General features: G+C 31.4%; 1 long non-coding RNA gene across 1 annotated transcript in view; it reads right to left on the bottom strand.

The window, feature by feature from the left end:
• The window catches only part of LOC142328006 (uncharacterized), a 63,327-nt gene extending 55,793 nt beyond the window's left edge, over window positions 1-7,534 (bottom strand). Inside the window, exon 1 of the long non-coding RNA XR_012757152.1 lies at window positions 7,444-7,534. This is a non-coding gene — a long non-coding RNA (uncharacterized LOC142328006). The remainder of the gene's footprint in view (window positions 1-7,443) is intronic.
• Window positions 7,535-13,744: the final 6,210 nt, after the last annotated feature.

Genomic DNA, 13,744 nt, shown 5'->3' with positions numbered 1-13,744 from the left:
TACACCGTACGTAGCGTGGACGGCCGGCGGTCGACCGCACAAGCTGCTTCTCGCGCCAGCTATTTGAGCACGCGTGCTAACTGAATAGAAAAAAAATATGCAGTACTGAATACTTTGTTTTAACGTGTATTTTTACATATTTTCATTGCTAATCAGACTATTTAATAACAATTTATACAATGTTATATCTAAAATTTATACATTTGAAAATTTCTTTAAATTGAAAAAGCTACTTTTGTATACGCATTTTTCCTTCAAGCGATTCTTCGCTTGAATATCATTTTGTTAAAAAAAAATATTAATATCCGGCTGAGATGCAGCGAGTTAAACACAAAAAAAAAAACATGAAAAAGTATATTTGTCATTTTTGACAAAAATGTCAATTTTTACAATGTTACCCGCAATTCCAGGTCAAAATAAACTTCATATTCAGATTCAGCACCCTCAAAAACGTATATTAATGTGGAAATTAAATTGATTAGAACGATGCTGATCAGTATCACATCATTTTCGGGGTAGTTCCCGTTCGCCTACATTTAGTAATTATTTTTGACGACTACGCTTAATTAATAAGATTTCCTAGCCTTAAAAGGGCAGAGATTAAAGAGATTCCAATCAAATGTATTTTTTTATTTTCTACTTAATTAATACCAGCAGTAGAACATACGAAATTATAATCTTTAAGTGCAATTAAATAATATTAATTATTTTGAAATTTTACAATAATAATTTTGAATAATACACAATGGTTGACATTTTTCACATACAAAGAAGTCAGCTTATTTAAAAGGAATAATTAATTTATAAATAGTGATAAATGTAAATGTTTAATAATATTTATTCTTCAAATTTAATAACATCAGTTCGGATATAGATACATAAACAAAATAATTTAAATTACTGCAGACAATTATACAGAAAGACAAATGCGATGCCAAATATTTATTTTGAAATATAAAAAAAAAAACAAATTTAATAGCATTAGAAATTATGTGTAATTAACATTAAACGGGCTGAATACAGACCCCCTTTAATAATAATTACTGCCACCAACATGTTTGGGAGAACAATTCACGGTATTTCAAGCGACATCATTTTAATAAATGTCACCATATAAATAATCATACTTAGTCCCAACATTACTATATTTTATTTGGGAAATTATGAAGTTTTTGAATATGTAATTGTAATTTGTATACAATTCCACTGTTAAAGCAATGCCAAAGTATTTAAAGAATAATATTAGTAGAAATCCTCTCATCTAAATATACATACGGTAAGTATTTTATTTGTAAAACAAACAGTAAAATGGTTTATCATATTTCAGAATACAATGTAAATTCATAATAAAAGGCAAGGAATAGTAACGTATGTTTTATGATGGAATCGAATTAATAATAATTGCAAGAACAATTTTCCATTTCAGGAATGAAATTAAAAAAAAAAAAAAACGATATTGATGTATTATATACATAGTCTAATATGTATTAATTTATAAATTAAACTTAGCTGAGTTTCGTGTTGGAAGTGATAGCGTCTCAACCTTTCATCCGAAAGATAACGGGTTCGAATCCCAGTCATCAAATTTTCATTTTACATTTCCACGCGTAAACTTTCAGGTTATGAGGTAAATTAAATCGTTAAAATCAACTCATAAAAAAACTTCGCAAATATTTTTATTTTTTTTATCGAATGACCTTATGTAATATATACAGTTATCGCACAATTTGTTTTATAATTTTCAGTTTTATCTAATTAAAAACAGTCATGAAAAATTGTCTTAGCTTATGCGAAGCATTACATTTTAATGTCTATTTTAAATAGTAAAAAATAAATATTTTGCCGATATAAAATATAAAAATTATCATTTTAAATACCGATCTCCGTGGCAGAGCGGTCGCTTCTCAAGCCTTTTATCCGGAGGTCACGGATTCGAATTTCGGTCAGGCATTTTTCATACGCTAAAAATTTCCATCTTCATATTTTCTACTTAGAAGCTTCTTTGTAAGCTTCTGTAGTAAATTATTTCAACAGTTAAAAGTAAAATTAAAAAAAAAAAAATTAATATTAAAAAACACGACATCTTAAAAAAAAAAAATTTATATTGCTCTTTAATATAGGCTAATTAAAGAGCTTGTAGGTGATAATTTTGTATGCAGAATTTGTATATAGAAAAATTTTTTTACAAATTTTTAAATTGATTTAAATATAAATTATATATATTATTATAGTGACATCAAGAGCTTCTACACAACCTCTCCTAATTCAGACTTACATTAAGACAAATAACCCAGCAATAGCGACTCCTCCGGAAAGGGGGACGCATTGCTCCCTCCTTAAAGCTAGTGTCCCGTTGTGGCGTATTCCTGCTAGCCTATTAAGGAGTTGGCACCGAAAGGACTTCAGTGGACGATCTGAGGGGGAATTGCGTCGGGAGGACAGGCTTTATAAGCCTAGCCTTCCGCGGTCGGCCCGTAAAATGGGTTCGATAACGCTGGTATAACAACGGAATTGGAATGCAATTAAATCCGTCTTAAATTCACTATAATAATAATATACAAAAATTGAAAAATTAGATCCGAGATTAAAAATAACCCTTTTAAAAACAAGCCCGAATAGAAAGATCCAGCAGCAAGGGACTCTGTCCAGGTTCTGCGATAAAGTAGGGAGTAATAGACTCCTGCCAACTTTGCATTCCATTCCATTCCAGTGACATCATTTATATAAATAAGTGACATAAGAGAAAATGTCGGATAATAGGGAGGTGTGTTAAACGTCAAACTATGTTATAATTTTACACATTACGAACCTAATAATCATGATTTACAATAAAACAGTAAAAATGAATTTACAGTTACAGAATTGTCTGACGTTTAATACAGTACGCTTCAAAAGTACAGTTGGAGTACAGTATTTCAAAAGTTCAATCCCGTGATGGTCAAAAGAAATTTTTGAGTGAAGTCTGCTTTCATCACGAGTGCCGTTTCTTCGCTGGCAAGTCTCACCATCTTTGCAGCATTATATCGATTCCTGTAGCTTCTTCTTATTGTTCAATGTATTTAACTGCAGTTTCTAGAGCCCTAACTCAGTCATTATGTGAAATTATGCGAGGCTCAAGAGTCAGTGCTTGTTCTTGATCTGGATCTTTAATTTCGTTGTCATCGCGATTGACACAAGAGCGACAATTTCATCATCAGTTATTTCACACTGATCATCATCCTTCACCCAACTTTCGATTTCTTGCAAAGATGCATTCTTACATCCAGAGATAGTTACACTAAAAGTAAATTGGTTTCTGCGGTTTCATATGTGCTTTCCGGTTTCATACCTTCTACCAACTTCTTCTATGATTTGGTAATTGTTGCAGCCCCTATGTTAGTCCAGGTCCTTGTAATCCAATAAGCAACATAATTTACATTGATGCGATTCAGTTTTTCAATCACGTCTTGTCCTTCTTCAATTTCTTTTATCAAACTGGACAGTATTTTACTGCGATAGTTCATTTGTATTGATTCCAAAACGCCCTGATCCATAGGCTGGCACAATGGGAGACAGAAACATTGTCTTAATGTCACCATGTTCCAGCCCCTTTGCATCAGGGTGCGTTGGAGCATTATCTTGCAACAAAACAGCTTTTCTGGATGTATTATTTTCTTACGAAAACTTATTTTACAGGAAGAGCGTTTTTTTAAACTGTTTTAAAGGCTCTAGGACTTTGGGACTTTCCAATCATTACAAGATCCATTTAACAGTTTGCCGTCGCACTGCTGCATACTAAAATTGTCAGCCTTTCTTTACTCTCTTGTCTTGCTTGGTAACATTTTGTAATTGAAACCTGACTCATCACAGTCAATTACCTGATCACCCGTTAGGCTTTCAGTTTTGCTTAATTTCTGAAATTTTTTCTTGAATACTACCATTTTTTTAAAATTCTGTGAACTTTTTTCACCAACAGTTTTTCTTTCTTTTAAGGCACTCACCGTAACAACCCTCCGTCCAACACTAAAATCGTCAGATACCTTCTGCATTGTCTCTATCTTGATTGTCTCAAGGTTTTGTTCCACCGATACAACTTTTCTTTCTTTTCGTGTTATTCTTTCTTTGCTTCGTAATTTTCAACTTTTAAACACCACAACAACGTTTGTCAAATTAGACACACCGCATAAATAGTAAGGGTGATGGTTTGGAACATTTTTTATTTTCTGACTTTGAATTCTCTTTAAATTATTCTCATTTAACATTCTGTTTAAATAATTTTAACTTTAATTTCTCTTAAAGCAATCTCACTTTGAATTCACATAATTTACGACTGCCACTGTGAGTTCTCACAATTAACAATCGCTACTTATAACTTGACAATGTCACAGTAATTAAAGAAAGATGAACTAAAGAAGAGATACGAGTACGAGCTGCTATAACAGCAAGTAATCAAAAAGAAAACGGAAATTGAGCTCTTTTAGCAAAAGAAGCAAATAATATAAAGTTATCGTTAAAAAAAATTAATAGATATTATAATTATATAATTAATATAATAATATACTAACGAAAAGAACCAAAATTAAAAGAAATAACAAAACTCAAAATCAAAAATACATTACCAACACCATTCATGAGAAACTCTATTCTGATAATAAATAACTAAAGCCAATCTATCTCAACCTAACAATGAACAAATAAAATCAGGCATTAAATAAAAAAGATCATTCTTAAAATAAACCAAACACCAAAAAAAAGAATCAAACTAAATTTAAATCACCAGCTATATATCCTAATCTAAAAACACAACGTGTAATAAAAAAAAAACCGAGACAAAAAAAAACCCAATAAAAAAAAAAAACCGATGTAAATTGATTTAGAGTGCGACATCTAACACCGAACACACACACGCACATGAACATTCGACAAATTTCACCCCTGTTTTTTTGGGTTCCTAAGGTATCAATCCGGTGAAAATCGCATATCACCGATTACTATACTTTCTCTTCTGTAGCTATAGCTCTGCTGTAGCGCTAGGTGGGAAAGTAAAACGTTAATGAGCCAAAGGTTTTAACAAATTTTAAAAAACCGTGCTCTCAGACGTTCAGGGTGATAACATCATCCAAAAATAAACAAAAATTCAGGAATACTCGAAAAAAATAAAAATAAAAAACAAAATCTAAAATTAAAAAAAAAATAATAAATGAAAACAAAAAATACAAAAATCAGACAAAAAAATCAAAAAACAAAAAGAATAAACGGAGATAAAAACACAAATTCAAATTCTTAAACAACAAAAAATACAAGACAACATATCAGCTATAAAAAAAATAAGAAATAAACCCCAAAAATAATAAAAATAAACCAAATATTAAAAATAAATAAATAAATTTTAACATAAAGGCAAAGTATCTAAATAAGGACTTCTAGACAAACCAATTAAAAAAAATCAGTAATGATAATCCTAAAACACGATCAAAAACACCAAACAGTAAAAAAATAATAATCATAAATAATCCATAAAAACAATAATAAAAAGCAATGAAAATAATAATAAGATTTCCAAACCAAAATAAATAAGAAAAAATGCTTACGAATAAACAAGGGTCTAATTAATATAAAAAAAATAACAAAAAAGATAAAGAAACAACATAAATATTTATAAAAATAAAAATACAAAAATAAAGTGTGAAATAGTTTAAAAAATACTGATCTTAAAAATCAAAATTTAAATAAATTTTGGTTAAATATCAATATTATTTCACCAACATTTAAACACTCAATTACATCAGGAACAATATTAATTATTCAAATAACATTATGCCTAGCCCAATCTACGATTATTAAAAAAGCGTGTAGTGGCATTGACTGTACCGGCCACTATTTTAATTTTGGGGAGGCTGGCCACGTCGGGAAGAACTGTCACCGAGAGGCCAGATGTTTTTCGTGTAATGTGCATGGACACGCTCCTGGAGGCCGGGATTGCAAAATTACTCATGCGGCATGACAATCGGCTGCTGCTGCACCTGGATACCACGCGGTTCCAATCTGGGACAGCTCTGTTCGGAAGGGTTGGGATGGTCCGGTGTCTCACTTTCGATGATCGGGCGGGGACTCCTTCCGGAGCCGCTGGGGGAAAAATTAAGACCTTAGTCCCGGTGGGAGATCCGTTCGGGAGTTCCCCATTTGAGGCAAAGCAATGTAAAGGCCGTAGTCTTGGCGAGGATACACTCTCGGAGGTCTCCTTATTTGAGGCGTGGAAAGAACAGACCCCAGTCCCGGCTGCCTGGGTGGGACCTTGGAACGACACGGGATAGTCGGGCCCAGGGTTATTGCCCAGGTGGTTTGAGGTAATGGCACCCCCCAGAGCTGAGTTTCTGTTGTTTGAGTACGTGTCCGGCTCTCTGGAGCGGGGCAAATAAAGAGGGGAAAAAATTATTAAATCCTCATCATATATATATATATATATATATATATATATATATATATATATACATTACGCTTAAAACAACAGTAGGAGGACTAATATATATATATATATAGCAAGAATTGGATCAAATTAAAAATTCAAATCAAATACAAAAATAATAATAGTAATATTAATAACTTTTCACATTACTAATAATATATAATAATAAAATCAAATCAAACTATAAAAATATTGTCAAAAATGAATAAAATAAAAATTAATACAACAGAATTAAATGAGAACTAACATCAAAATTTTGTTGGATATTCAAAATAAAAAATTTAATATCACCAAACATTTGAAGGACGATTAAAAAAACTTATGTTTAACCAATATACGAAAATGAAATCAATTATCTCATTCTTAATTGACCACTTCTAGGTACATGCTTAGCAATTCAAATTATTTTTAACTACACATCATTCATCAAAGATCAATTAAACATTTAAAAAAATCACCCGTAATACTCGAAAAGAAAATTACGGATGAATAATTCGAAATATCCACGCAAACGGAGCATCAATAATCTTTATTTTAATTTTCCTTCACACACGATGAAAAATGTACCACGGATCATATAAATAGATAAAAAAAAAATGAACCTCAGGATCAATAATCATAATAATAGTAATAGCAACAACATTTATAGGTTATGTATTACCCTGTTACCCTGGAGACAAATATCATTCTGAGGAGCAACGTTAATTACAAATTTAATTTCGGCCATCCCATGCAGAGAAAATAATTGTACAATTAATTTGAGGGGAATTTGGAGTAGACAACCCAACAATAAATCGATTTTTCATTCCATAACCTACCATTTATTCTAACAGTAATAATATTACTGGTAATATTATTACTAGTAAGCACACTTAATATTTTTACATGAAACAGAATCATCAAATCGGAACAAAAAAGAAAATTCCTTTTCATCCATATTTCACTATTAAAAACGTTATATGAATAACAGTAATAGTCAATATAAACCAATTCCTTACCGTAGGCTCTGAAAATTTCACACCCACAAATCCAATAAGAATACTCCTACACATTCAATTAGAATATTTCTTATTCGCACATGCAATTTTACGATCAGTCCCTGGAGAACTGAGAAGAGTAACTGCAAATATAAAAAAAACAAGTTTTAAACAAATTCATTTTACCCAATAAATAAAATAATATTATGAATTATAATAAAAATACATTTATTTTATTAACATGAGTTGGAACACGATTACTAGAAGAGCCATATATTTTTACAAGACAAGTACTTTATTATAAATCCAATTAATAAATAAAATATGGGATAAAATTTAAGTTAATAAATAAGCTTTAAGCAATATAACTTGGAACTATATCAAAGTAATAAAATTACTATTAGTTCAAGATCCAGAAACTCATTTCTGCAGGCATCTCCTTTTTTAATGAATTGCAACTATATTTTTTTTAAGTGAATTAAAAGTCATTTGGAAGAAAATCATGTTTTTTTGTTTTCAGTCATTTAACTGGTTTGATGCAGCTATTTTAACGAATTGCAATTATATTTTTTTTTAAGTGAATTAAAGTCATTTGGAAGAAATAAATGTTTTTTGTTTTTTTTTGTCTTCAGTCATCTGACTGGTTTGATGCAAATCTCCAAGATTCCCTGTCTAGCACTAGTCGCTTCATTTCGGTATACCCCCTACATCCTACATCCCTAACAATTTGTTTTGCATATTCCAAACGTGGCCTGCCTACACAATTTTTTCCTTCTACCTGTCCTTCCAATATTAAAGCGACTATTCTTCCAGGATGCCTTAATATGTGGCCTATAAGTCTGTCTCTTCGTTTAGCTATATTTTACCAAATGCTTCTTTCTTCATCTATTTGCCGCAACACCTCGTAATTTGTCACTTAATCCACCCATCTGAAAATTAACATTCGCCTATAGCACCGCATTTCAAAAGCTTCTAATCTTTTCTTCTCAGATACTCCGATCGTCCAAGTTTCACTTCCATATAAAGCTACGCTCCAAACATACTTTTAAAAATCTTTTCTTGACATTTAAATTAATTTTTGATGTAAACAAGTTATATTTCTGACTGAAGGCCCGTTTCGCCTGTGCCATTCCGCATTTTATATCGCTCCTGCTTCGTCCATTTTTATTAATTCTACTTCCCAAATAACAAAGTTCTTCTACATCCATAATCTTTTCTTCTTCTATTTTCACATTCAGTGGTCCATCTTTGTTATTTCTACTACATTTCATTATATTTGTTTTGTTCTTGCTTATTTTCATGCGGTAGTTCTTGCGTAGGACTTCATCCATGCCGTTCATTGTTTCTTCTAAATCCTTTTTCCTCTCATCATCAGCAAAGTAGAATTACTATATCATCAGCAAATCGTAGCATCTTTATCTTTTCACCTTGTACTGTTACTCCGAATCTAAATTGTTCTTTAACATCATTAACTGCTAGTTCCAAGTAAAGATTAAAAAGTAACGGGGATAGGAAACATCCTTGTCGGACTCCCTTTCTTATTACGGCTTCTTTCTTATGTTCTTCAATTATTTAAAATGACATCTAGCTGTCAGTCAGCCACAACCTCCAAGTTTCCAGGTGTAAACAGAAATGTATTGCTAATTATTTATGCTAATCATGTTTTAAAAAAAAAAAATTATATACTAAATTGAAGGTTAATTTTTTCTGTACACAATAACACATAGTGCCTGTAAAAAAATGGCCGCATTAGTGGTTGCCATTATTTGAACTAATTATTTTCAGTTTCGATGAGTATGAACGAGAAGAAGGAATGCGAATACTGCTTAATGTTGTAAACAAGAACGCATCGCGACTATTGTGTACAAAAAAATTAAACTTCAATTTAGCATATAATTTTTTTGAAAAACAAATGAGCGTAAATATTTAACAATAACATGTTAATACCTGGCAACTTGAAGATTGCGGCTGATCGAGAGCTGGCAACCATTTTTTTTTTACATTCTTAATAACATTTTCTTTCAAATGACGTTTAATACACTTAAAAAGAATATAGTTGCAATTCGTTAAAATAAATTAATTACAATATATTTAATTAAAAGTAATTGCGGCTAACATTTGCTAGGCAACCCGGCAGTAATGTATTAAATTATCATTAATCATCATTTAAATCGAGTTTCATTAAAACACAGATACCTGGATCAGCTGCTGGATCTTAGACTACATTAACTTATTCAAACAGACAAAAATAAAAAAAAAAACCTAAAAAATAATGAAAAATATGAACTCTTTGAAAAATAAAATATAATTCAAAACAATAGGTACCTCCTTCAACACAGAATATGTAAGTTTATCATAATGATAACGAGGAAAATAACGACGAACCCTCACAAAAAATAGATAACAAAAGTAATTTAAAAAAAAATTACATAATTACCTCCAAAAATAAAAGACAAGATAAAAATCTCAAACATTATTTCTATATTCAAATAAAAAAAAAAGAAAATTTAAAAAATCTATACTCAATATTGAAACCAGAAACCAGTTCAGACTCACCCTCAAAAAAATAAAAAAAGGGAATGATTAGTCTCAGCTAGAATCGAAGAAAGAAAAATAAAAAAAGGAAAAGAAAACAAACTCTAAGAAAATATAATACAGGTTGATTTTTTTTTGTCCTGTTTTTTTGTGAGAAAGGGAAATTTTGTATTGTGACACGAAGTTTGCAGCGCTACTCAACCGGTATAGATACGGCAATATGAGCCAATTCTCCTTGAGCTGTGTAAACTTTTGTGCCGTTTCCGGTCGTGTTACGAACCATAGAACATCGTCTTTTACCATATAACATCGAGTTTTCTCGATGACGAGATATCGCACACCACACACCAATTTTTTCAGGATGCAAAGATTTGTCTTGTAAAGCGTTAGGATTTTCAACCGCCCAAATTCGACAGTTTTGACTGTTTAAATAACCATCGAGATGGATCCAAACTTCATTACTAAAGAACACTGTGTTTAAAAATTCGATTCTGTTATCGTTTACGAGGGAACTAAACCGACGGCAATATTGCAATAGCTTGTTTAAATCTTGAGGCTGAAGCTCTTGGACTAATCGTACGCGATACGGATACAATTTCAATTTTTTAACGGCTTTCTGAACACTCGAATATGACAAACCGCCTTGCGTGGAAAGTTTTCGTAAACTTTTCCGTGTAAAATTGAGCAATTTTGTTTTCACATTCTCTAAAACGTCATCTGTCAAGCGAGTTGGTCGACCACTAACAACGTTTTCTGTCGCAAACACTACCTGTCTCTCGAAATCAGTTTGCTAGCTGACAGTTTTTCTGGCGGCGGAACACCAACAAATTTAATTTGAAATGATTCTTTTACACTCGCGTACGATTTTGTAGCAAAATAATGTTCAAGAATGAAAACTCGTTGTTCTATGGTAAAAGACATTCTGTTCGTAACACGACCGGAAACGGCACAAAAGTTTACACAGATCAAGGAGAATTAACTCATACTGCCGTATCTATACCGGTTGAGTAGAGCTACAAACTTCGTGTCACAAAACAAAATTTCCCTTTCTTACAAAAAAAATTACCAGACATTAACAATTGGGTAACAGGACTAAAAAAAATCACCTGTATTATTTTCTGTTAGAATTTGTTTTTTCTTTCCTATTTTTTAATTTTTCTTTCTTCGATTCTAGCTGAGACTACTCATTCCCTTTTTTATTTTTTTGAGGGTGAGTCTGAACTGGTTTCTGGTTTCAATATTGAGTATAGATTTTTTTAATTTTCTTTTCTTTTTTTTGAATGTAGAAATAATGTTTGAGATTTTTGTCTTGTATTTTATTTTTGAAGGTAATTGTATCATTTTTTTAAAATTACTTTGTTATCTATTTTTTGTGTAGGTTCGTCGTTATTTTCCTCGTTATCATTATGATAAACTTACATATTCTGTGTTGAAGGAGGTACCTATTGTTTTGAATTATATTTTATTTTTCAAAGAGTTCATATTTTTCATTACTTTTTAGATTTTTTTTTATTTTTTGTTTGTTTAAATAAGTTAATGTAGTCTAAGATCCAGCAGCTGATCCAGGTATCTGTTTTTTAATAAAACTCGATTTAAATGATGATTAATGATAATTTAATACATTATTGCGAGTTGCCTAGCAAAAGTTAGCCGGAATTACCTTTAATTGAATATATTGTAATCAATTTATTTTAACGTATTGCAACTATATTCTTTTTAAGTGAATTAAACGTCATTTGAAAGAAAATTTTATTAAGAATGTAAAAAAAAAATGGTTGCCAGCTCTCGGTCAGCTGCAATCTTCAAGTTGCCAGGGATTAACATGTTATTGTTAATTATTTACGCTCATTGTGTTATTAAAAAAAAAAGAATTTTAGTTAATGTAATATCCATCTTACAAGGGGAAGGCACATCGGTTCAAATCAAACTTCATATCCTATTTAAACAATTTTTTTTTCTAATTTAAATATAATAATTATTAACAACTGATTGAAAATAAAATTAACAATAAATAATAATTCAATAATAACATACAGAAATAAAATACGAAAAAAATCAGAAGTTATTAGCGAAATAAAATTTTATTTTATTTTATTTTCATTTTAATCCAAAATTGTTTACAATCAGAGGTTAATGATTATTAATAAATCATTATATTTAAATGAAAAAAAAAGTTAAAAAAAATATATGTATATGAAGTCAGATTCCAAACGATGTATGCATGGTTACGGATCCGACACGTTCTCACTTACGCTACATATCTATGCTTGAGCGACGTGAAAAATAATTAATACATAAACTAATATAAAATGCTGATACTGATACCACAAAGAATGTGACGCAATTTTTTGTCCACCGCAATACATTTGTGTAACAATCCACTTTATTTATGTATTGGAGGATCGTATTTCACTTTCAAATGAAATAAGTTCACTTTCAAATGAAGCGCAGCAAAAAATCTGTATATGTAATTTAATAGGCGTACAAGGAACGTCATGTGATGTTCACATGACTGTCGGCTTTCATTCTTCCAGTATATCTTAATATTTTTGTAAGACATTTCAGTCGGTAATTTTCGCGTCAATTATTTATGAAGATATTATAATTAAAAAATTACATAACTATCTAATATGAATATCAGAATAAAAAAACTTATGTGGATGCGTATTCTTACGTGAATTGTTACCACATAGTGGTATGAATATCAGAATATTGAGCATTCACTCAAATGAAAGAGATTGTTCTGAATGAACAAAAGACTTGCAGTGATTTTAATATATATTTTAATTATTTAGTGTAGTATGACTCCAGGTATAATTCGGCGACCAGGTAACAATATTTTTCCGACTTGTTTAACTGTAACCTTTACACGTCTGCAATGGAATGCAAAGTTGGCGGGAGTTTATTTCTCCCTACTTATCGCAGAAGCTGGACAGAGTCCCTTGCTGCTGGATGATTCTAATCGGGCTTGTTTTTTTTAAAAGGGTTATTTAAATGGCGGGTCTATTTTTTCAAGTTTTGTTTATCATTTAGTGATTTTAAGACGGATTTAATTGCATTCCAATCCGTTGTTGAACCAGCGTTATCGAACCCATTTTATGGGCCGACCGCGGAAGGCTACGCTTATGAAGCCTGTCCTCCCGACGTAATTCCCCTTCAGACCGTCCACTGAAGTCCTTTCGGTGCTAGCGCTTCATAGGCTAGCAGGAATACGCCACAACGGGGCACTAACTATAAGGAGGGAGCAATGCGACCCCTACTCCGGAGGAGTCGCAATTGCTGGTTTAATTTATTTAACTTGTAAGTTTTAAAGGAGAGGTGTGTAGAAGTTCTTCATCCACTTCTGTTATGGCTGCCTTCCAGGACGCATCTCTGCTGGGCTCTGTTCCGGACTCCAGTCCGTGATGTTGGGGCGAGTAGAGGGTCTTCCTTCTTCTTCATCTTCTTCTCCCTCTTCTTCTTCCGATGACCTTTTCATTCTTCTTTGGTTTGCACTTTCCAAGAATTGGTATTTACACGTCTGGGAATCCAGATTTTAACTTGATTCGTTAGAAGGCGTATTGAATAAGATTGCAATCACATATGTTCCCTTATCAAATCACATCATTGTAAATACCCAGTCAATCCTCTAATACCCAGTCAGTAATTCATCTCTCGTGTGAACAGATCACGTAAGCGTAATATGTATCCACCTACAAAGGGAATATATTCTTTATATATCTTGCATTATTCATTTATGTGATACAACACTATAAAAAAATTCATTCATATATTTTTCAAATGCTCT

This window comes from Lycorma delicatula, chromosome 7 (genome assembly GCF_047948215.1).
Source record: "Lycorma delicatula isolate Av1 chromosome 7, ASM4794821v1, whole genome shotgun sequence".
NCBI classification, from domain to species: domain Eukaryota; kingdom Metazoa; phylum Arthropoda; class Insecta; order Hemiptera; family Fulgoridae; genus Lycorma; species Lycorma delicatula.
The sequence above is the reverse complement of the archived record's forward strand: the minus strand, read 5'-3'. Positions and strand labels throughout refer to the sequence as shown.